The sequence below is a fragment of the Colius striatus genome, chromosome 8 (genome assembly GCF_028858725.1).
Source record: "Colius striatus isolate bColStr4 chromosome 8, bColStr4.1.hap1, whole genome shotgun sequence".
In the NCBI taxonomy this organism is placed as follows: domain Eukaryota; kingdom Metazoa; phylum Chordata; class Aves; order Coliiformes; family Coliidae; genus Colius; species Colius striatus.
In genome coordinates, this window is record NC_084766.1 from 5165617 (window position 1) to 5191486 (window position 25870).

General features: G+C 40.2%; 1 protein-coding gene across 5 annotated transcripts in view; it reads left to right on the top strand.

The window, feature by feature from the left end:
- ZMIZ1 (zinc finger MIZ-type containing 1) overlaps positions 1–25870 on the top strand; it is a 337359-nt gene that overhangs the window by 24808 nt on the left and 286681 nt on the right. For all 5 annotated transcript variants that reach the window (XM_062001159.1, XM_062001160.1, XM_062001163.1 and 2 more), the window contains exon 2: positions 24761–24904. The gene's annotated coding sequence lies outside the window, so the exon portion shown is untranslated. The remainder of the gene's footprint in view (positions 1–24760; positions 24905–25870) is intronic.

The following is a 25870-nucleotide window of genomic DNA, read 5'->3' on the forward strand; positions in this document are numbered from 1 at the left end:
CTTCCTGCCTGTTCCCAGGAGCCTAATTATTAATATAATAATATGTAATAACGGCTTATCGGACCTGATTACGTTAGTGAAACTTGCTTTTACCATAAGTCAATGTACCTTAAAAGTGTTTGTTGGTTTAAGTTGAAAGCTTGGTAAGTTTCGCTGCTGAATAAATGTTCCTTTCCAGCTTCAAAAGAGACAGAAATCCCTTTCTGTTTAACAATGTTTCATGCCTGCTAAATGTAAAATAAAGGTGGTTTCATGGTTGTATTTCTGGCCTAGGTAAAAAATGTAATAAATGAAGCATGAGGCAGAGGAAGGGGAAGAACCTAATCAGATGATAAAGAGACTTCATGAATATTAAGTACTTTCCACTTAAGCAGTCTTTTTAATAATCTGAAACATTAATAGCGGTACAACTGCTTGCATCTCCACTAGCTATGTAACAGAGATAGAAGTCCCAGTCTAACGTGATTTTTATCAGCTTGCTTATGGTCGTGTTGGACCTACAGAAGTCAATTGGCGTGTTGGAAAACAGCTTTCTAACAAACAGGGCCGGCTGTATGCACAAATAAATATTCTAAGTGTCACTTGGTTCTTGATCTAGGGAACCATGAAGTAACTAATGGTAGTTTAAATACTTAGGGGTTTTTTTATTCTCCTCCCTCCCTCTGCCAAGGTATTTAGCCTTAGTGCCTAGAGTTGTACTTAGTGATTCAAGAATAAACCTGTAAATGCATGTTGAATATTTTCTGGTAACTAATTATAGGAACTGTTTGTTCCCAAGTTAATGTATTCCCTATTAGAGTTGCCCGATTCCAGTGTGTTGCATGTATTGAGAAATAATGATTGTGATGTTTTGGATTTTCTTTTAGTGTGTGTATTGTAAATGTGAGCTGTGCTAGGAAAGTAAAAAAGGTTTGGTTGTGACTATCTTCTGTACCGTCTCTGGATATTTAAATTTATGCTCATTGTCATCAGGCAGATACTTGGCAAGTTCTGCTTCCGCAAACCAATTGTGTTTTCCTGTCTGCTTTGGGTGTACTTTTGATTACCCTAAAAGGGAGTGCCAATGGAGTACCTGTTCAATTTGATGCCAGGTCTTAAGTTTGGATGAAAGTTTTATACATGTGAAAGTGGATAACGAGACAGTGTTTAAGAACAAAATGCAGAACAACAACACACCCAACCCACAGTAAACCTCCTGCTTTGGGCTTGTCTGTTCAATTTCCTGCTCAGAAGGGCTGGTCTGCTCTGCCCCTTCCTCCAACATTTCTGCTTCTGTTCGGGAGCTGCTGAACTGTTTGCCTGTACTGAAGTGAACCAGGACCCGTTTCATTTGTTCTGTGCATTTCCGGGCAGTAATCTGTAACGGATTAATAGCGGCCCAGCCGTGCCTCCCGTATGCATCAAGTGGGCAGTCTGGAGCTGGGCTCTGCCTCTAAACGTGTGAACCAGAGCACGGTTAAGACTGGGATCTGGTTTAGACGATTTTGTAATTAGTACAGGTAAATCTCCTGTCCAGATGTGATTGCTCTTTGCTTGGGGATCAGGGCTTGGAGTAGGATGAATGCTGTGCCCACTTCATGTGTACGTTCCTCTAAGGTGAATTTGTGTCATGACTTTAACATAGATGACTGCAAGAAAACAAGAAAGAAAAATGGAGAAGCATTTCTTGCCACTTACTTGTCTAAGGTCTGGGCTGCATTACACATCTGGAAACAGCTTGCTACGGTGCCCTAGCGATTAGCTTTTTTTTCCTGTAGTGCTTGTAATTTGAGATCTTGCTATGGAGTTGAGGAGGAGTTTCTGTAGAAGCAGATAGAGTTCTTTCTCTGTGGCAGGTTTGGTAAAGCAGTCATATTGATCGGTTTGAAAATCTTTCTCCTCTAATAACTCAGATTCATTTTTTGTAAAACTCAAAATCACTAAATTGCTCTTGTCAAGTAGAAAAAGAAAAAAGGTAAATGGGAAAGGATCGCATTCTACTTCTGCAGCAGTTCTTGTTTGTTCCATCTGATGTATTCCTCTTGTCACTATGTTGTAGGCCTTGTCTATCAATATTAGCGTATAAACCACTGTTAATACAGGTCCTTGAAAATATTTTGTTTCTGACCTTTGGAAAAGTTGAAGTTGAGTAGTTAAAAATAGAGGAGAACTGTATTTTTCTCTTGTGTTTTTTTTAGGGGGACGATACGGAGCATTAAAATGACTTTTCTTAAAACTGTGACAGCATTTATTCCTTCTTTTCAACCCCCAAAAGTGGCAGGAATAGTTCTCTGTTAGGTCTCATTGCCAGGCTCACTGAAAGAAAAAAAAGACACAGTAACTTTCTGGGGACACCAGATATTTAATGCAGATCCTTTCCCAACTGATAATGGACATTTCAACTTAAGTATGTGTTTGAAATACTTGGTTACATGCCTGCAAGCTTGATTTGTGATACGGCATTATTGCATCTTCTTTAGTAGCTGTAATAGTAATTTTTAAAGTGAAAAAAAGCCATCTAGGATGAAAAGGACAGGCTGCAATGGGCTTTTCTGCAAAGGAAAGGTGTGCTCTTTCTTCATGGTACCTGTGGAAACAATTTCAGTCCATATGGCACTATTTTTACGTTGACCCTCCTACCCCCCCCCCCCCCCCCCCCCCCCCCGCGGGTGATTTTTATCTAGTGTCAATAGCCAGTATCTAAAAGACTTTGGGAAAGCTGCTTTTTTGGAGAGCTGAAGACATCACGTGTCTGTAGTTTTCTTGGCTAAATTAGTGAATATTAGTGGTGCACTGTTGATCACACTATAATGTGTAAGCCCTTTTAGTTATGGACCAATAACTCATGGGTTACACGGTGGTGTGTGAGTGATTTGGAGCTCTCCTGGAGGGAGAATGGGAGTGGCATGAAGCTGTGGTAACCATATTTCGCCCTAGTGTTTTGTGCATCAGCTGTGTAGCATTTTTAGTTATTGCTAAAATTTGTGGTAGGAAGCTGCCTGAAATGAAATGTGAGGAACTCTGTATAATAATAAAATCAATTGGACTGTTTCCCCAGTAATTCTAGAGACTGATGCATCATTAATGTTGGTAATACAGTGGCTGTCAGATCACAAACTTCTCAATAAATGTGCAGCTGGCAGGCTTTGATGGAAATTGGAGGCAAGCAGAGAATGAGATTTAGGGCTTTGATATATGGGGTGTCAGCCATGTGATGAAGTTTTTATCAATTTCTGTCACTTCTGTCTCTTATGCTCACTACATATGTGGTCTTCCTTGCAGTTTCTGCTGGTGGCTGAAACGATAACGGCACCTTTTTAATGTTTGGTAATAGAGCTAGAGGTTAAAAGACGAGCCAACTTCACTTTTAAACACATTGTTCTGTACGTGGTGGCATCACATCAGAAATGTAATGCTGTGATCAACTGTTACACAGTTAGTGATCTATTAGCAATGATAATACCTCTGATGGAAACTGCAAGCAAAACTAGTCATCAAGGAACTTGCAGGAATACAACAGCAAGACAGTTGTTCACTGTCCTAATTACCAACCTGCACTGAGGAGGCATCGGGAGAACCAGTTCTGTGGCTTTTCCAGTCCTTCTGTCTCCTGTTTTTTCATGTTTGTATTTTAATCTGCCTAGTAAATCAGGGTTTCTCCATATCTTTAGATTAGCCCATTTGAAAGACTTCCTAGATCTAGAGCTGTTGCTTGAAAAAAATCAGATGGGTATGTTGCAAACCCCTGTCAACGTTGATTTAGGTTAGAATTACATAAACAGCTGGAAAGTGGCACAAGTATCTGCAACATAAAGGAAAAATAAACAAACTAGTTTGCTAAGAGTAAATACTGATAAGGACATTTGAATTTGAACACCATCTGCTTCTGTGTTGTGAGGGACACAAGCTTTCTTCATGGGCTACACTGATTTACTAAGTTGGAGGGTGAGTGAGTTTTTCTCCCTTTGCAGTCATACAACAAAATGAGGTCTCCAGAAGCACAAAACACGCCCTTGCCCATTACAGGGATACGCGTGTGACTTTGCATCGCATTAGCAGTAGCTTTGGGTGGCTCTGGGCCAAAGTCAGCTGAAATAGTTGCCCAGTTGCAACTCCTTGCAAGCGACGTAGGACAAGCATGTGCCCTTTGAGCTGCACAGCTACAGGGGAGGGCATGCCCCTTTGCACAGAGTTGTGATCTCAGCAAACTTAGGGAGGATATGTTTCCCTTGTTTGGATTTTTTGACATGAAGAAAAGTGAGTGTACAGGTGCTTTATACATAAACTTCTAAAGCATAATGATTTCTCCCTGCTCCTACCTCCACACAGTGTTCCAGGGAGGATGTAACTGGTACTTCTCATGCCTGAAATCCCATGGAAATTATTAGTAATGTAATCCTGCATAAAATATATTACAGGAGTTTAGTTAAAAGAAATGCCCTTTAAAAAATTGATAGGCTGATTCTCTGTGGGCAGATAGCAGACTTAAAGAGGATTTTTCTTCAACGTAGCCCAAATCTTTTTCAGTAGTTCGGAGATGGCTAATGCCTTATCTACATTCCTGGATTTGCTGCCATTTTTAGCTAAAAATGATTCTTTGAGCCGTGGTCAACTGGCAAAGTTTGCACAAAGGTCTTGAGCCCATGCCACCCCTTTGGAATTGCTTGTACCAATGCAAAAGCAGTTCAGTTATGAACGTCTACAGAGAAGGCCACATAACGCCCAGTGTAGCTTGGTGTGTTCCTGTAGGTTGTGGATACTTCACACTGTAGCAATTTCGAACAGCGTGAACAGAGGATTTGGTTTGGAGCCCTGACTGGGGTTGCTCCATCTGTAAGCCGTGGACTGAAATGATCTTGTATTTATTCTGTCCCAGGAATTTGCAGTGTACATCCCACAACCATGTAACATGAAGGATTGTGGTCCATGGATAAAAACCAGCTTTGCCCCCACCCCCGCTTTATGCTTGTCTCCAGCTGTCTTATGAACGCAGTCGTATTTGACTAATAAATGGTTTTGTTTCCTAGCTTGTAGGCCAAGTACACAAGAGTCAGAGCAAAAGGGTTTTTTAATTTTTATCCCTTCTGCAGTTAGAAATGAGTAATATGCAGACTCAAGGATGCTGGAAACAGCATTTCCTTGGAAGATTTTCATTCCGGTTTTAACTAGTTTATTAAGTGTGTATTTTGCTCCTCTTGTCATCCTAAACCTATTGTTCACCTCTCATTTGTTTCCGTTTTCCTTGGAGCCCTAGAACTGGAAACTGGGTTTATAAAGACAACTGCAATTGCAGATACATGTGTGGCTGATTTGCTGCTTGGTTTTTAGACATCATTGCTGCTTTAAACATAGATGCCTCCCGTTGTTCCACTCACTGATAACTGTGTATCTCCTTGATTTAGCATAACTGGACACATGTATAGATGTATGTGTGGGCTTTTTTGATGTTGAAAGCCAAGCTTGCCTTTTATGGGTTAAACAGTGGTGTTTGTATATGGGCAGACAATATTAATTTTAGCAAAAAAAGCTCTGCATCTGGCACATAGTCTCGTAGGCAGATGAAATCATGAGGAGTAGCTGGTAATGTCAAGTAGAATAGATGATAAAATTATTAAATTATGCAGCATTGTCTAATCTGCTCACACAGCTTTGCCTGTTACAAGTGACAAACTAATATGCCATCAAACTTGACAGCCCTCTTAGTTTATTGTAGAAACCCGACACAAACTGTCGTTCATGTGCTCCAGAAGTGATGTGTTTCAGATAACAGGAAATACATTCCTTCAGCACCTTATAAAACCGTACAGCTGGCTGAGTGTTACATGAAAGAAAGCATGGTCCACTTCCTAATAACAAATTCAGCTTAGACTGGATGTATGTGCCTGTCCTCTTGCTTTAATTTCGTAGAAGTTTGTGGAACTATTCTTTTTTTTAAATGGATGATTTGGTTAGAAGATAGGCAGAATGTTATTGCATGCAGGCTGTTGCAGAGCTGTAGATCCAGGCCATGTGAAGTTATGCCTTGGTATAATGCATGATGATTTCAGTGGAGATAAAATCTGTCAGTCAAATCTCTAGTCTGTACAGTACTTCAAGAGGGTGTTTTCATGGGGTTCGAAGCATGCCAGGGGAGAGCAGCAAACAGGAGACCAGATTTCAACCTTCAATTGTAATGGTTATATCCAGGTTTCAGTTTCTCAGTGTGTGATATGGAGGATGGGATGAACAGCATCCTTTTGAGGTAGGTCTAATGTGGGGTGATGCAGAGCACGTATGTCTACTGTTGTGGCCTCTATTCCTTCATCTAGTTACCTCCACTCAATATACATCTGGCTTCCTTCCTGGAAATATTGCCCGTGATGCCAGTCCTTGTGGTGGTTTCGTATGGGACCGATGAACATGAGGTATTAGCTGGCTTCCACCAGTTGCACTTTGGAATGAAACTTCTTTAGAGACGAAGCAGTTTGCCACCACGCCGACCCACTGCTACACAGAGATAATGCCAATCAGTTGAGGACATCCTCACATCTTAAAATGTATCAAAGTCAAATTGCTCAAAAATTCAAAGCTGCTTTTCATGTCACTGCTGCTGACAGAAAATGAGAGTATATAAGTGAATACAAAACTTTGCATCTCATTTGGTTGAGTGCATTCTCCACCAGTGAGACGGTGTCATGGTTTTGGTTTAACCTCAGATGTCAACTAAGCACCACACAGCCGCTCATTCACCCCCAGCACTCTGTCCCAGAGGGATGGGGAGGGGAATTAAAAGAAGTAAAACTTTTGGGTTGAGGTAAGAACAGGTCAATAATTCAAATAAAATAAAAGCAATAATAATTGTAATGAAAAGGAAGAGAAGGAAAAGATGGAGAAATAAAACCCAAGCAAGACAAGTGATTCACAGTGCAATTGCTCACTATCCACTGACCTGTGCCCAACCAGTCCCTAAACAGGGATCTGTGCCTCCCCACCAACTCTCCCAGTTCATATACTGGGCACTTTGTTCTACTAGCCCTTGGCCTACCTGAGGTCAGCTGTCCTGGCCGTGCTCCCACCCAGCTTCTTGTGCACCTCCTCCCTGGGAAAGCATGGGAAACTGTAAAATCCTTTGCTTAGAATGAGTACTGCTCAGCAACAACTAAAACCTCAGTGTGTTATCAACTTTGTTCTCACTCTAAATCCAAAACTCAGCACTGTACCAGCTGCTAGAAAGGAAAATTAACTGGGCTATCTCAAACAAAGACAGGCGCTCACAACAAATAGGTCCATCATGTCAAGAAAACCAAATTTGCCCCAATGGAACATTTATTTCATGCTCTTTTAATCTACTTGCACTATTTTGTAAACTTCAATTAAGGAGAAACCAGATAAAAGAGTAGAGGATCTCTGTTCTGTCTTGATCTGTGTAGTTCTCAAGTGCAATGTTAGAGTGAACAGTTTCATATTGATATGCATTCCTTGCCCAGTCTAAGGTGAAAAGGCAACCTATATGCAGAATTCTAAAATGACTGGAGGTTATCCTCCCAAATTGTCTTTTAGGAAGAAGGTTTACATCCCTTGAATAAACCCAGCTGCTTCACTTTCCTCCTGTCTGCTCTCTGGTGCATTGTCACAAAATGATCTGGTAGTTCAAATTTCTTGTATCCATACTACTCATAATTTTGCCAAAGTGGTGATCCAGATTAGCAGGGACATGCCACATCCGTGAAGTATCAGACATGATAAAAATTAGTTTTAACACATAGGATCAGAGTCATTAAGATTCCAAACTAATTAGCGATTGAATTAGCCTTGAATTACAACCGATTTTCTTGTCCTTTTGAGATAGAAAGACAAACTAGTAACAAATGAAGAGATGGAGCTTTTAAAACTTTCAGTTTCTTCAAAAAGGAGAATGGCTGGAATGGGATGAAGTTGCGTTTGTCTTGTTTCTCTTTTGAAAATGCATCATTTAATCATTGTTCTTGCAACTTAGCTTTCATTTTCTTTAGGTGTTTCAGGAAGGAGAAACACTGGTAAATGATCGTTCTTGCTAAGTGGGATATAATGCTGACATGTCTAAATTGTTTCACTGAGCTTACTGGCACTGCACAATGATGCTGTTGCCCTCCAGCCACTGTGAGCTCCCCTACATTGTATTTTAAAAAGAACATACATGCGAGTATGTCCATACTGTATTTCCAAGAAGTCTTTGAGGTGTGCATTAAAGGGATGTCAGTTACAGGCATCAGAAGATATATTGGGCAGAAGTTTAGAATTCATTTCTTTAATAAGGCTTACTGTGATACTAAACCAGTAAAGCTTACCTAACTTCTCTTAACACTGCTTAGAATAATTGGCTGATTAGATTTGTTTCCTGTGGAAGAAACTTCTCACAGATTGTAGCCTTTGTGTTGGGTGGGAAGAATGAAGTAAGTATTGTTGCCTTTGAGGCATTTGCTTGGAGATAAATCCCTCAGTATTGGATCGTCAGGGGGAGGGGGATTGGGTTCTCTTCAAAAACATTTTTCCATTAGATCAGGAGGGGCAATGATGAATGTTGATGGTTACCTACAAAAAGAGAGGACGGAGTGTTTTGCTTACTCTAAGAGCTAAATATGTAAAGTCTGTTTGAGCTCAAGTTCAGTCAAGCACATGTTAATTTTGTCCTTATTCAGTAAAGTGCTTACATTGACCATATGCTTAAATATCATCAGCTGCTGAACTGAAACTCTGAAATCCCTCAGGTGTTCTGCTGGCTTTGCTTTTATTGCAGCCTCTGTACCTCCTAACAGGAGGTTAGTATAGGACTATCGTTGGTGGCATAAGAACTTTAGGAGCAGAGAAGAAATTTGTAAGTATATCATCCTGTCTTGTTTTGGGCTTAAGGGAAGCCAGATAACTTGGTCTTCAGCTCTACATTCTTCATGTAGTGACTTAATTACTGATGAAAAGATCAGATCACAGTACGGTTCAATATTGAAGTTTTAAGGAGCACTATGATAATCTACCCTTGCTTTCTAAAGGTGCCACTTGCTATAGTTTTTCTCACATTTTCACTCAGCTGTTCTTGGGAAGATACAAAGGTTTAAATTGTAAATTAAAGCCCTTTCCAAATTTGTTGTCCTTTTTAAAAACCTCCAGTGGGTTTTACACTGCAAATGGGTTTTTCTGCAAATCAATTTTCCTCTGATGTGTGCAAGTTCTACATGTTAGTGATAAATTATTGTTTACATTTTTTAACTTGACACAATTTTGCCTTGGAGCTTAAGTGTGAGGAGAGAAAGGAAGCTAGAATATTAATTTTGTTAACTTAGCCAAATATAAGATGAAGGTGCAGAAAGCTAAGTGCAGACAGCTGCTGACTGTGACAAGGGGTACTTGGTAAATGCTGTTTTAATGATGTTAAAGTTGGAAAACATGTTGCTGAGTATTTTGAGCAAGATTAATTTATATCACTTGTTATAACTTGCAAGAGGGCTTGAGATTTATATCTAATAAATATTGATGGTTTGTAACTAAGTTTGTTGTGCAGATAACCGCCATCTGACTAGTATTGTCAAGCTTGTTTTAACCTTCAGAGATAACTTTTCCGGAGAGAAACATACTGCAAAAGCTATCTGGCAGAAAGTCAAGAATGGGAGTCTGGTGCACTTACTTAGGAATCCCACTTGTGAAAACGACTGACAGTGTGGGGGTTATTTTTCTTTGTTTGTTTCCTTTTTAAAAAAAAGTTAATATATACTGAGGTTTTTTTACCCAACAAAGCATTTCAGTGAATGCTTAATTCTGGAGCAGTCTCTTCATTTCAGGGAACACACAGGACAAGATTTTTGAGCCAGTTACCTGAGATCATATGTAGTCCTTCTATTTAAAGAAGCTAGCTCTTCTTTGGGACCCACAACGAGTTTGCTGGTGCTAAAGTGCTGTAACACAACATTCATTGAACTTTCTAAGAGGCCTTAATAAGTCTTTGGAAGGTATGTTCTTTCTTGAATGTAGGCTAAGGATGAATGACCATATTAAACAGTGTGGGAAACATGCAGGTAAGACAAAAGGAGTTCTACCCTGGAGTACCCTCCTTCGGTCTGCAAGATTTACTGCTACCGTTTTCTGCCCTTCTCCCTAGCCCTGATTCAGTTGTCTAAGAATCTGCTTTCAGCAAAGTCGGAACATCAGTGGAGGTGACTGGAGTCACAGGTTATGTGCATCAAAATGTCATATTTGCATCCAAGAGATGATTCCACTGTCTGTGAGAGTATAAAATGTAGCACTGGGTTCTGACAGAGCCTTGAGTATGTATTGTGCTATCAGCGTTGGACAGAGGAGTGCAATATGAAGGGAGGCAGTGTAGGCAGGACAATCGGGTATGTGCTGCCTCCTGCTACTGACTTCTGGGGTGGCTATTGCAAGCTGTGGTGATTAGGTCCCTGCTTCTTTTCTGTGCCTCTCTTTCAACTGAAATCTCTTCAAGAAGATGCAATCACTTGAAAGATAGTAGAATACCATGAATTAAGGCCTTTCTAAAATTAGAATGTGACCTGCTTTCACCAATGGTAATTCACATGTAACCATGATGAGACTTACAGAAAGTATTTTCTGATTTGACTATTAGGTCAACACTTTCACTGTGTTAAAATAAACAGTTTGTCTTTTCTCTTAAAGTCATGAACGTCAGCACATCTTACTTGTGCTTTGAAAGAATGGCATAAGAAACAAACCTAGAGGCTCTGAAAACCATTGGTCTGATGCAGCCAGCACTTGCAATCTGGGTTCTAGAGAGGACAATGCCAAAAATGTGATTGACTCTGGTACAGCAGGGGTTTTGCTTGTGTTAATTTAAGTGCCTGTGTATTCAACTATGTCAACAGAGTTTCCTTGTGAGGAAAAGAAAGCTTGTTTGCGTCATCAGTTGTTAAACTGTTTTTGTAATTAAAGTTTTCTCAGGAGCACAGTCCTTTGGAAGCAGAAGGCTTTAGATGAATGGTGAGGACATCTTCGAATTGAGAGGTTCCAAGTACTTAATTATCAATACTGAAATGAATTTTTTAGGATTGCTAGTGCAGTTACCTTCTGGCTGGTGAGCAAAGCTTACTTTGCTCATCTTTCTGGATGTGTGGCTTTGAATTTGAAGTTCCTTATAGGAGCTGTGCTTTGTCTGTAGCATTCTTGCAGTGAGATGCCGATAGAGTTGTGAGCTTCGCTCTTCTTTTGCATAGGTGAAGATTTTAGGCTGGAAATGTCTTAGAATAAACAGCTGATCTACTAATTTTTTAAAATTTCTTTTTAAAAGTACAACTACAGAATCAATTTTTTGATTTTGAGTGTGAAATGGAAAGGAAGAATGTAGGAGTTACAAGAAAGAATACAATTCCTTAAATCTTCTCTATTTTAACCAACTCAATGTTTGCAGAACCTGGTTAGGAACTCTTGATTGCTATAATTACATACAATAACAAAACTAAAGGGCTTTGGAGAAACCCAAGGCGATTTCCAGTGGTGTTTGTGGATGGACTAATTATTTTAATACATTTGGAATAATGCCTTTTAGCTCTTTTTTTTTTCTTGTTTTCTTCAGCATCTCTGTAAACAAACGTTTTCCTTGCAAAAGAATTAATTAGTTGTAATTTGTTGGATAGATAGAAGCTGTTGGGAAATGGACAACAGAACTCTGTTGGATACAACTTTTGTGTGGTTTTGATTTATTTAGGTGTTCCAGGCTTTCTCCCAGCATGTTGTTTAAGTTTCAAGTTCTGAAAATTTCATCAAGGAAATAGTCTGTCCTGTATCTGACTTCAAAACAATATTAGTAATAAAAAAGGCTGGAGCAAGACCACCACTCCTAGGGGTATGAAAACAGTTTTAGAAACATGGATGCTTCAGAGAGAGAACCACTAATTACTCTTTGGATTGCTAGTCAGAAGGAGTAGAAATAGCTTACAGGACCTTAGACTAATGGGTTAATAGATGGCTGTTAGTATTTGAGGTACTGGGAACTGCCATAAACGAAAAATGCTGTTGACTTACTATTACTAGGTTATTAGCTCTAGCAATTTCCATTGCAAGTTCCCCCTTCTCTTGTTTCTGTGTACACAGACAAAACTTAAATTGCTGACAACTCTTCTACTCCATACAAAGATTTTACACAGTGACACTGGTGGTGTTGGACACTTGTTACGTCTTAATAAATCAGTGCACTTCTGTGCTTTTCATCACCCTTTGGATCTTTGGCCTAGAATCTTTGGACCTTGGGTTTTTTTAAAGGGGTCCTTAAGAAGTGTATTGTGTAGTATAGTATAAATCAGTGAGGATGCCAGCTAGAAGTATTGTTGAGTTGTCAGCAATTGTAGTACTCTTCTAAATAAGGTTATTTAAGGTAGAGGTGAAAGTGTTCTGCTAGAACTAGAGGCTGAGGACTTGTGGGAGAATAAAAAAGTAGTCAAAGTTAGGTATCAGCAAAATTTGTTCCTGTAACTCTGTTAGCTCATGTCAAAGCAATATTTTTAACATCTTCATTAACACATTAGTACATCACTGTACAGCTGGTTGGCAATGTCATGTCAATTTTGTGAAGAAAAAACTGTCTGAGTGAAACTGTAAACTACTAAACTCTCCTATTGCTTGTTGTTATCTGCAAGTGTACTTGTTTAAACCCCTCAAGCAAAACTATGCCCACGTTTGCCAGAAGGTTCTTGTGCTGTTCAGACAAGTCCCTACAAGTGCTTTTTTGGCAGAGTTTTGGTTGAAGTTCAGGTATTTGCACAGTAAGCTCGAAAAGAAACTTCAGTGTGTGAACCCATATGTACCTTCAAAAAAAAAAGCGGGGAGGGAAGTTGTAACCGCGATTTGACACAGCTCCAGTCATTACCTACTGCTCATCAGCTCTAATCTGTGCGGAGCAGCTTGTTTCCTGTCTTCTCTTGAGGTTAAACTTGTATCAGCAGGGGAATGTGTTAACATTTGAGATCAGAAGGCTTCCAGAGACTCGCTCGGCAGAGCTGCTGCCGTGAAGAGGCTCGCAGCCTGGGTCTAGAGGGCAGCCAGTTTAAGTGTGGGTACAGGGATTGAAACTGCTTTGTATGCATTCTTTTTCCATCTTTGCTGATCTAGAAATTATTTTTATTTGATGATTTGAGAAGATAAAAGCTGATGGGAAAATGGGCTGTGTCAAATCGAGGCCTGTCCCTCCCTCAGCTCCGTGCAGACCTGGGTCAGGAAAGCGCTGAGGAAGCACAGGGATGGCTTTGGCGAAAGGTCCAAAGCACAGATGGGCTGCTGTTGTGAGACAGTAGCAGTTGTGCATGTGGAAAGCAAGCACAGCCTTCCCAGCACTCATGTGTGGTGAATATAGCTAAAAAGCTGGAGAGTGGGTCTGCCTTCCGAGAAATGATTGGCAGGGCTGAAGCATAACTCATTACAGAAGCAGCAGAAGATTGGGAAACGTTCATTTATGCCAATTCAAATTGCTCTGGTCCCCAGAGACTTGGCAGTGTGATTCACCACTATGAAATATTCAGGTTTTAATCGTTACTGCCTACTGCAAAAATGGTAACTTGGTCGTTTCGAAAATGTTGAGCTTTTGTTCTGTATAAACAAGCATGAATGTATACGGAAAGTGTATGTAAATAGGTACAAAGTACAGCTATATATTAAACTTTAAAAACCCTGGCTCTATCTAAAACGTATACACATTTATATTCGCTTGTCTGCAGACTTAAAAGGGCTGTGGAAGAAATGACCTGTCTGCTGGGAATGATTTCTGTGTGTTTTGGCGGATGAGGAGCAGGGCACAGAACTGAGCATTGAGTGTGCTAGCAGATTAGCAGTGGCTCAGCATAGAGGATTTAATGTTTGGTTGTGTATTTTTCACAGTAAGGTAAATGTATATCTGAATTGTTCTTAAGTTTCATTTAAAATACAAAGATCTGGTTTTTTCCATGTGTCAATTTTTGCTGGGTCTGAAGGTAAACTTCTGTGAAAGCTTGTATTTTTCTTGCAGATTTGCCCAACTGTTCCTCATTGCCAGACTTAACCACTGCAGAACAGCCCACAGCTACAGATCACCCGTTTCCTTCTGCTATTTTCTAGGAATCTCAAACTCTAGTGTTCTAACTTCTGAATCTGGCTACTTATACAGCCTGAAGTCATTATGCTTCATGTTATCCAAACAAGCTATCCCCTGATAAACACAGAGAAGCCTTTCTGTTCTACCAGATCATTGCATCTCCCGTTTCTGCCCTATCATCAAAGTGTGTGGCACTCCTGGAAACACTGTGTTCCCAGCTCTCCCTCTCCACCTAGTCAACATGGCTTGCCTGCCAATTTGTTCTCTTTGAATGTGGATTTGGTCATTCTCGTACAGCCATGCCAAGAATTACTTAGTAATTGCAGTGGGATTTGGAGTGACCGTATAACGGAGGGGAAAACAGATTTGTGTAGTGTCTGCTTCTTAAAGACAGATGAGCGAGGGCTCCCAGGATTGTTAAAGCACAGCTCAAATGCTGGGTTTTAATGGATGCCAAAGGCCCTCTGGTCTGCTTGAAGGCTTCTGTTTGAATGTGATACGGAGGAAACACAACTACATGAGACACAGGCTTTGAACAAAAGCAGCGTTTAAAAGCCTAACCTAAATATTTCTTTTTGGAAGGGATATTATTTTGTGTTTGGTTTGGGTTGTTTTCTTCTTCCTAAAGACCTCAAAGGTTTTTTTTGTGTTGGGCTTTTTTCCTAAGTTCTTGTTAATGTTTTGGCACTCAGCTTTCCCATGTATACTGTCATAGGGATGTAATTTATAACTCTTAGGAATCCCTGAGCTCACCCTCAAAGTGAAGAATTATAAGGAAAAGTGAAATTACTGATGTTGTTAATGCAAAAGTTGTGTATGTGAGAGTGGCCTGTGTTTTGCTGAGAAATGCATGGCTTTTATTTTAATCCTTGTCCCCCATGCTCATGTTATTGTCCTTTCTGCACAGCTGAAGTGTAAAGTAACAAATAGACAACGTCAGACCTAAGTTGTTTGTATGTATGTGTTTTTCCTCTAAGAATTTAGTTGAAAAGGTGAACTTGTGTTTTGGCATTTGGAAAGAAGCATAGAGTGTGTTTTAAATAGCAGGTAAAATTGATTTTCCAGAATTGCAGCATCTGGGGTGTCTGTGTTGGACCGTAAGGCCTCAGAGCCCTGCATGCTGCAGCAGGAAGGATTCAAATGCTGTCCGATTTTTCTTACAAGGCTTTAGCTTGCTGATTAGTATTGATTGCTGAAGGAATTGGCCACTTGAGTAGATGCTGAATCAAATAATCCCCTCAGTTCTTGCTTTGCAAATCCATTGTCAAGGAACAAGCTGCTGAGAAGCTTTGCATACGTGCCACAGCGTGGTGGGAAATTCTCTCACCGTCCGACTGGTAAAAATTGCACCTTTTTTCTTCTTCTTAAAGTACTGTTGACAAGTGATATTTGTGCATAAATTTTAGTATAATAGTTTGTAGTTACATCTAATAGAATAACAACAAAAGGCCAGGAGTAGCTTTTTGATATATCAAAATGATTTAGACACAGTGAGATTTAGCCTTCTAAGTCACATAAGTAGCGTTGAAAAATTTTCCCATGTCTTTCTATCAAAAAAACTCTCTGCTGCTTATTCAACTCCTGACATACAGACAGCATAAATGGAGCACCTGTAGCTAATGCTGCTTTTAGGTTTTGTATTCTAAACTGCTCTCTCTGATGTTGGTGATAAAAAAATGAACTGTCCCTGCCCCACCTGCACAAGACCTTTGTAAGACTGTGGGAGTCATGGCAGGTAGATTGGGATGTTAGCTGGAGGAGCAGGTGATACCATAGAAAATAGACAGGGAATTTATATGCAAGCTTTAGAGAAATGCAGTGGTCCTGGTCAGTGTTACTTAGAACTCCTGAAGTATGGACTTCAGCTTATGTTTCTGAGAGATTACTCCCAGTGTGTGAAAGTAAGGAGGAACCAAATGGGAGATGCAGGATCAGCCACGTAAGCCTTGTTTCTGCTCGCCGCCTTGTACAAAGCCCAGGGAAGTCAAGTGATTCCTACCGTGGTGCTATTTACAGACTCGGAGCCTCTGGCTGAAAGGCAGTTGGTTACCTGTTAGGTGCTTTCGGGTCTGATTGCTCTGTTGCTTACCTGTTTCTGCCCTTGATCCTGGATTTCCTCTCTTGGATACCATATTTTTAGTGGTTGTTCACAGAAAAAGCTCAGCTGAAGCTGCCTTGCTGGAATCCTAGTTGTGCATTTCTAATTAGCTGTAGCTGTAATTATTGTGAAAGTACTTGTTTTAGTCGATAACTTCAGATAACCAGTTGCTAAATATTTCTCACTCAACTTAGGGCATTGTGAAGTATTTCCAATTAGTCGATTAGAGGAGAGAATAATTGACATCGGAAACAGGAGCTGTGGAAAAGTCTCTGAACTTGGGAGTACATACTTTAAGTCACGTTGCATCATATAGTATCAGATGACCACATAGTACAGCTGTACTTTTGTGTTAGGAATAGCAGAATTGTCAGGAATAAGGGTTTCCTTCAGGAGATGATCTTTGTCAAGGATCCTTTGGAGACAGTCAGTTTGCCCTCTGCTTTGGTTTTTGATTAAATTCCTGAGGCTGAATTTCTTGTAATGAGAAATTAGCTCTTGGATGAATTTCCAGAGGAAAAGTATTGATTAAGAGCTATTTGTGACCATCTGAGCTTCAGGACAAGCAAATGTGCCAGAGGTGGAAATACAGCCAAGTATGTATGCTCACCCAGATCATGGTTCACTGATTTTTCTTCCTCTTCTGGGAGACTAATGTTCAGAGTCTCAACCATTGACTGTTGCTATCAGAAGCCTGTCATAAAGGAAAAAAGCATTAGGGCTGGTGAACAGCACAAGAGAACTCTTTTTTTTTAATGTAAAAAAAAACCCACAAAAAAAAACAGTAATAGTTACAATTTAGTTTATTATTACAAAATAATTGGCATTAATCTATTAAATAGCTGAAAACACACATGTAGTGTAGAAAATAGTGATGTTCCTAGCGCAGTCTTCCAACGTGGCACAGAAACAAGTTTCAGCTAACAGATGTACGTCTTCCTTTTTTGAGGTCTCTGGGCTTGCTAGACCCTTGGGATCATTAGCAAATCTTCTGAAATGGATTGAAATTACTTTCCAAGCAAAAGAAGCAAGTTAGTACCCGCTGCTTATGCTGTATTCTCTTCCTCATGTCCACCGCGTGCTACTTCAGGGAAAGTGGATGGCCAAGCGTCTGAAGTAAAACTGGCTGTCCTTTGCTGATTTTGCAAACCTAGAGCTAATCCATTGGTTTTAAACAATACTTCTGTCCTACATAAGCAATGCATTGAAATCGTAGTGCCTCTGCACAAGTCTTTACTAGTAGTGATACCGTTGCCAAATGATCCGTGCATATTGATAATGAATTTTCTCTGTTATGCATGTAACTTTCCCTGGGGTGGTGTGAAACTAGATCACTGAAATGATTTATGAAATGGAAACCTGTTTGAAAGCTCATATTAGTGGTGGTTTGACAGTTGTTTGACTTTGTTATTTTAAGCGACTTTTATCGTGGAATCAGTTTATAGAAGTAAAGGGGAGGCGGGTGGTGTGTGTGCACAGATACTGCCATGTAAGACCCAAGGATCAAGTACAGAAAGGTCCCGTCTCCAAAACTAACACAAGTCAAATGGTTAAGCCTCAAGTGTGGATCTGTGATAGTTTAGTAAATGTGCAATGCCGTACTAGAAGATGCATCTCTCTTCTCTGATCACATATCCCTTGCAAACATTGACAAGAATTTGAAAGGCTTTGAGTTCAGAGTTGCTTTCCATTAAATTTTGCTGCAGTCATCGTGAGGCTTATACCTGAGGATCTGAGAGAGTTTGTTTTGCAGTCTTTGCTTGTGTCTTATTATACAAGCCTTGCTTTTGGTTAGGAAGGGGAAATGCTGGACACTTGTACACTCCCACTCTATATTTTAGCTAGAGATCCAGATTGTATTGTCAAAGTAAAAATTCCATATAATTTATTGGAAGGGTAATTTACTTTACAGACTAGGCAAAATAGAATAGCAACTGTGGCTTCTTGAAATGCACGTTCTTGGTGGTGAGGAAGAGATGTGAATTCTAAAAGAGGAAAAGAAAAAATATTAAGTACTAAAAAAAAAGTTTTGAAAGAAAGATTGACACATTCTACAGAGAGGTGCTTAAAACCAGTGTGGGAACTCCATGAGCTTTCCATAAAGGTATCCTGGGGAATAAGAGCACAGGGGAAAGCAGCCCTTTTTCCTTGTGTCACTCCAGAGGTGGGTGGCCATGGGGAGGGGATGTCAGCCCTGGTGTAGTTGGAGGCTCAGCCTGTGGTTTGTGCAGCTGTGGCAGCAGCTTCATGCAGACAGCCATGGAGCTGGTCCAAGCACCTCGTGTCAGTGCTCTGATTTCCATTCCCCTTATCTTTGCAGTTAGTGCAGTGGTACACTGCTTATGGCCTGAAGGACAGGCGAGCGTGATGCTGATTGCTGGAGCAGTGTGAAAGCTGGTAGTGTTTGTGCATGACAGTAGTAATACAGGCTGTTAGGCTTCTCTATATAGGTAAGGATTAATATTACACTGAAATTGATTGTGAATTAGTTTGTTTATATATCATGAAATCAATTCAGTGGTCTGATAGCTTTTGTATTATTACCTTAAATACTCTATTACCCTCCTTGAGGTTCATTATAATGAGACATAAACACCTCTTGAATATTTTTTTTACATGATGTAGATTTTCACTAATGATGGTGTGACATAAATATCTTTGTATTTTATAACATAGCTGTCTGTAAACAATCAGGCTAGAAGCTGTTTTCCAGTGACAGCAGCTTTTCCTGGCTACTTTCATATCAACATTTGGCATTATCTAGTTGCTCGGCTCAGTGCATTCTTGAATCATTTTCAGGAAAAAACCCTTCCATAGAACTTAGATTTTTGGGAGCAGACAAAGATTCTTTCTGTACTTCTTTTTTTTTTTTTACCTGCATGAGCAGAAATGTTCTTTTGAAGGAATTTATGCCATCGTGGGGAGTGGAACCCTTTGGTTATGACTTGTTCCTGCTCGTAGTTTCAAAGTGGGCTCTGGGTGTGGGCACACGCCTCTGGAGCGTTCCTCGGCATTGTGTTTAGCTTTGGATGTGTCTGCACTCTGCTCCAGAGCCATCATTACAGCTCATTTAAACAGACACAAGACAGTTTAAACCAAATTAATTTAGGTTCCAGTAACAGGACTGCTACAGGGTTACAGTTTCACTGGCTGAATACCTATCCAGAGCTGGTGTTTCTGTGTGTTTCGTGTTGGTTGATTTTATGGCTATGGCTCAGCTACAGTAGCTGCAGTAGGTAAGGTGCTTGCATGCTGCAGTCATATCTGGCTTGTTGCTGAAGATTGTGTTCCCTTTTGCTGCATTTTAAACTAGTGAATTTCAATAAAATTGCAGGGGGTGAAAGTTGAGGGAGCAACTTTTTAAGACAGGTCTTCACTCAGAGCATAAAAAGGACAAAAAATGGGATCTTAACTTCAATAGTAGCCAGAGTATCACAGCCAGGCAAGGTGCCACCGCTTGGCATCTGTCTCCAGATTCCCCATACTAACATGACTCATTGAGAGCTGATAAAAACATTAGGTCCAGTCACAACTTGCCCCAGTAAAGGTTCACAATAGCTTCAAGAGACTGTCTGAGTCTCCATCATTTTCTGAGCTGCCGCTGTCAGTTTGACAGTTGGGGTTTTCTGCACATTATCTGTTTTACTGGCTCGCTAGCTGGCCAGCAGCTTGGGGTGAAATCTTCATCTCGCTCAACTGGCTGGATGCTTTACTATTGACCTCAGTGCTCCTTTTCTCCTCCCATATGCCATTGAATTAACATATATTTCAGATAGGCATCGAATTTGTAAACACTGTTGGGGTGGCTGTAAGTGCTTTACACCGACAGGCACTGGAGGTGATTGACGAGGTTGTTACTGGTCCTTGCAGGAGATGAGGGAAGGTGGATGAGCCTCAGTCCCTGAGATTGCCTCTCCCTCGTATTGCTACCTGTTTACTGCTAAAGACAGAAGCTTCCTTTCAACCATTATGCTTCATGTTTTAGCCTCTCTCCTGCTGCCAAGAATATTTTTACTCTGCGTCAAGAGAAAATGAATTCATGCCTTCAGGATTTGTACTCTTTGCTCTGTGCTATATGATAGCAACCCAGTGAGATGCGCAAGTGGAAACTGCATTAATGATTGATAAAAGCTGAGAGCTGTTTAAATTTTTTTCCTGTTTAATGACTATCAATAATTTAATGCATTTACTGTGTGTTTTTAAGAAATAACACCCATATTACAGGCCTGGGTTTAATAGGCTAAATGATTCAAGCTTCAAAAAAATACAGATTTCCAACATGAAGTGTATCCTTTTTTTTTAATTAAGAATAAGACAAAAATACGAAATGAGGCTTGTAAGATGGAGACAGTTCTTGTGAAACAAATGTTTCTACATCCACCCTCCCTCCTCCCCTTATCCTTTGAGCTGTTGTCACATCAGCATGTAGCCCACTGACAGTGGCACACAGGAGCCCAAGGTACCACCCCAGCAGGGAGCCCTGGGAGGATGCTGCTTTCCAAGATGTGGCTACCTGCCTGACTTTCCTGTCCCTTATGTCCTAGGTCCTGAGTCCAACAACAACACTTATTTTAGCTGGTTTATGAGCAACCCATCCCCTAAGTGACTTAGGGAAGGTTGGAGAGCATGGCTTTTAGGGAAAGGGTTGCTTCCTTCACAACTACCTTGTAAGGGAGAAATAAATGTTTTGCAAAATTACTCCCTCCTGTTTCTTGGTAAGGGACCAGAGTTTTAAAATTACAAGCATCTTCCATTTTGCTTGGGTGCACTGGTTTTGCTCCTCAAGGCTTTGCATACAAAATACGGGGTATCCTTGTGCTAGGCATGTGCCTTTTATGGTGGTGAAGAAAAAATTAGGTGTTTCTTGCATTGTTGGTGGTCATTGTAGTTAGACTGTTAAGTAAATGTCACACATAGGTTGGCATGTTTCAATAAGCATGCTGCTTGCTGTCTGAGTGCATGCTTATGAATAGCGCTTCTGGAAACTCAGATTTTCCACATGGACAAATGGCATCTTGGGAAGAGCTTTGTTTTGGGATCTAAAGAAAGCAGATGGGGAAATGCAAATAGGTAGGTCATATAAGCTGCAGAAAATAATTGTTATAAATTCCTCTAAATAAAGATACAGAAATAGAATACGTTTGGCAGTTTAAATGAAGGGAAAATATGCTTATTGTTTGGAAACTGTATTTAATTTAAGTACAGAGTCTTGTATTTAGACATCTACTGATGGTTAGATCCCATGAGTACACTAAGACCTGGGCAAATCAAAGGAAAATTTATTTAGGAGATCTGTGTGCCTATAGTTCACCTGAAGAACAGCAGCCATTGGTAAATGTAGATTGAAGAACCCTGACAACAGTTTTTTTTGCTCCTGTAAATTGTGTGTTGGGGTGATGATGTACTCCTCCCACTTTTAAACCTTGCTTTGCTTTATGTGATGAACATGGTTTGGGGAGGGAGCTGTTGCATACAGCAGCACTCTGATGTAATTTGTTTCTCTAGTTCTTCATGTAATGGAAGTTGTAAACATCATAGAGATGGAAGCCAACAATCTAGAAAGTCTCCCAGGCTGGTTGTGTATAATGGAGGCTCTCTTCAACAGAGAAGCTCCCCAAAGGGCAAAAGTCTCTGGATCAGTTACATTAGGAACTAGACCCTGGGAAATGTAATGCAGGATCTTTATCTATGGGAAGTGGGTTAAATTTGGGTAACACCTAGAACGACTGCTATGTTTTCATTGTGTGGCAGGAGGAATAAATCTGGAACTGGTCATTCGGAAAGACCAGGTTAACTTCTAGCCAAGATCACATTTCAGAATCCCTGGTCAAGATATCAATTTTCAGCTCAGGTCCTGTCTAGAATCAGCATGCATAGTGTGAGGTTTGATGAAAACCCAGCTCTAGCTGGTGGAACACAGGATTATTTTTATTAAGCTTGATATAGGAAAGCAACTCGGCTGCAGAAGTTGACTCACACACCATCTGAGGGTGTTTGTCTTAACATATGCCTCTTCATTTATCTAATGTTGATGTCAACGATTTGTTGGGTTTCGATACAGTGTTTCCCAGTTTTCTGTTTGTTTCCTTCCTGTAGTGACTGTATACCCAAAACATTTTGACATTTTTCTTAAACAAATTATCTCTGGCCCTGCCAGAAATGTAGTCGAGTCTTTTGGTATCGTAAGTCATTCTGCTAGGTTTCTCCACTTAGAATCTGACTTTCGGGTAATACATTATTTCCCTTCAGTTGATTTTTTCCCTGTGCCTGAGGTTTTAAGAACAGAGCAATTTTACCTTCTTTGGGGCAAGTGATCTTGAGACAAAGCTGCATGCCAAGCAGTACTTATGACACATTTCTGTCTCCCTGAGAATGTGGTGAAAAAATCTAGTTTTTTTGCACTTATCCCTGCGTTTTGCTACCTCTTGATTTCATGTTTGATTAAAAACACGCTTCCTCTGAGTCTGCTTTAAATTATTTGTTCTAACAGAAAGAAGATGAAAGTATAAAATTTGCAAGGGCTTGAAATGGAACATTGTATCAATTCTTCATAGACTTTACCTGACCTTTGTGGAGGGTTTCTTTTAGCAGGGAGAAAACTGCTGTCTAAAGCATCGTTTTGATTTAATGTTGAGAAAGAAAAGCAAATGATGCATGTGATTTAGGGATACAAAACTAGGGTGCTTGAGCTGGGGAGATCTTTTTTTTCCCCCCTTCTGTTTTGCAACCTGGTCTGTGCAGAGCTGCTCAGTAAGTATTGATTAGCACATAGCCTCAGGATGTACACATGTCAGAAGCAATTCACCGAGGGTCATTTCTTCTCCCCTCCCCGCAGTGAGGGCTGTTCCGTGTTTACCTCTTTTTAACAGGTTTAACAATTTGAATACTCCAGGTTTTGGCTTAAGTTGCTTTGCATCAATTGGTACAAGAGGACTGAAATCTGTCAGAAAGCAGAAATGCAACCGAGGAGTGTAAACACATCTAGAAAGTGGAATTAAGCAGTGTGGGAAGCTTTGCCTTTAGGGAGGAGGCTGGGGAGGCAGCTTTTGGACAAGGTACTTTTTTTTGTGGCAGGATCCATTCTTTTGCGTTGCCAGATGATTGCTAGGCAATATGGGTGAACATAACAAAGCACAAGAGATTTGGAATCATTGATCCTGTTCTTTCTCTCCTGGTGCACATTTTTTGTGTGTCTTCTTCTGTGATCTTTATTTAGTTTTTCATTGCTTATTTACACTGCCACTGTTACTTCATGAATTCTTTAAATCATTGCCTATCTAGAGGGGAATCTGGACAGAGTTATTCTTGCAGCTTTAAGTCTTGCTGACAGGAGGAGAGAAGAAGAGAGCTTTTGCCCCCTAGAGAAATGCAGGAACTGTGGCCATTTACAATTGGACAGACATGACTGGCTTTGAGGGAGATGCTGTGGTGGGAGTGCTGCCTTTTGTGTTGTTTCCTATATGTTGGAGCCTCTTGTATAAAATAGGCTTTGGAAGACTAGGATCTGTATGCAATTGCACACTCTTAGCAGATGGGATAAATACCTTTTTGAGAGATGACAGAGGTGTGTGAGGAAATGTAAGGTGGCACAGACTTTTTTCCTTACTCTGAGAACTAGCATTCAGATTTTCCATGGGACAGAAAAGGGTAGAATTTTTTCTGTGAATATAAGCCAACAAAATGTGATGGAGAACAGACTGGATGTGTTTCCCTTTGCTCATTCCCCGTGGAAAACCTTGATTGCCATTTCCTCAAATATGTTAATGTCATGCATGCACCCTTTAAAATAATTTTCCACTTGATTTTCCTGCCTTTCATCAGAGGCAGGTACTGGAGATAGGGAGGGGCCCATTAAATCTGGGTGTCTGTAAGTCTCTTTAAATGTGTTAGGAGTAGGGCAGAGAGAGATATGGTCTGAGGTGAGGGTTTGTGGTTTTCTGGGAGTGGAACTGGGTTTCCAAATGGTATCTTTAGTCATAAAAAGGCTTTTTTTTTTTTAATTCCTTTTCCATTCATTCAGATGCTTACCATTTTTTCTGTTGTTGTTACTGAAAGATTCAATATCACTGGAACAGGTTATCTTAAGAAAATAGATTGTCTTAAGAAAAAGAGTTGTCTTGAAACCAAGTTATGATTAGTTGCATATCTCTTAATTCTAGGTATGATCCTTGCAGGGAAGAGTACCTCAGCACTTGAATGTCAGTTTATACCTGTATGTTCAGTATGCATGTTGGAATTTGCCTTTTGCCAACTATTTTGATAGTAAATGTGGCTCATTTGAATTTCTACAGAAGTGGGTGTGAGCTCGGCAGAAGCATATTTACTTAGTAGAATGAGTGCTCAAGAATATCTTTGAATGGGACTTTATCCCATTTTAGTATGGAACTTTATCCCATACTAACAGGGATCCATCTTTGTTTTTCTTTGTAGTAGGATACTTGCCCTTCATATTCCATATTTTGATAAGGTGACAGACAATAGGAGAAGAAAACACGGGACAGCTCAAGTTGGTGTTTTGGAGCTGGAGAAGGAGAGGCACAGCAGCTCTTCCAAGGGATTGTTGAAATCTGTAGCCTTTTCAAAAAACATGAATGCTAATACTTGTTTCTTTTTTTCTCTTCTTTTTTCCCACCCCTTAGGAAATACTGTTGTGCTGAGGAAGAAAACGACTCCCTGCTCCTTCTTTTTTTTTCCCCTTTTCTTTTTTCTTCCCCCCCTCCTTTCTTCTTGCCTGAATTAGAAGCTCCAGGAATGTGCTAATTGGCGGCGGCCTCTTCAGAAAGGTAAGAGGTAATTGTTATCTGCTTTTTTCGAGGTGTCTTGCTTGCTCAGCTCCTTCTGCAAAGAAGGGTTATGTTAGAAGAAACTTGCCTACATAGAGTTTAGACAAGTCTTCTGGTTAACGCGGATTGCCCTTCTAACAGCGTGGTGCAAACAGAAGCTTCCCGTGCTTCTTGCTCGAATTCTGTGTGCAGGATATGGTTCCTTGGGAAAAACTGGAACATGAGATACATTTTAAATGCTTGCAGAGGAAAAAAAAACCTAACCATTGTATTGCAGACTGATTAAACAAAATCTTTGTTTAGAAAGACAGTGAGTTAGGTCTGGAGAAGCCAAGTCAAAGAATGCTGTCCCAAAGTGCTTTTTTCTGTTATTATAATACACATACATCTAATCAGATAAATATAGATTTTTAGTTATTTTGGGTTTTGTTTTTAAACCTGCTTGGCAGCTCCGAGGTCCTTCATGGATTCATGGCTGGTTGTACCACTGGCAGATAGAGTGGGAACCAGCTAGAACTCCAGCTCTAGCTCCGAATAGTGTGTTTTGTGAAAAGCTGGAAACAGATGGCAATTCTTCACCTCTCCAGACTATTTTTCATGTTGATGCAAAATGTGGTGGGTGAGAGTTCAAAAGCAGCACCTTTTTTCTTTTTTTTTTTGGAGTACTTCTAAGCAATGAGGTTTTGTAGCTATCTGGTGATCTGATCCACGTGTAATCCATGTCTGACTTTCCACTTCAAGACGTGTTATTTATGTGTTAGGATACATAAAAGACAAAAAAAATTAGTGCTGTGATTCATAGAGCACCCTGAGCTGAATGAACAGGCTCGAGTCAGTTGCTAGACAAAGTACAGAAAAATATTTTAGTAGTGAAACTGAATGTTTAGATTTGTATTTGCTTAAGAACTGCCTGGCACGCTGTGAGTTGGCATTTCCCATTCCATCTTTGTGACAGATGTTAATGCT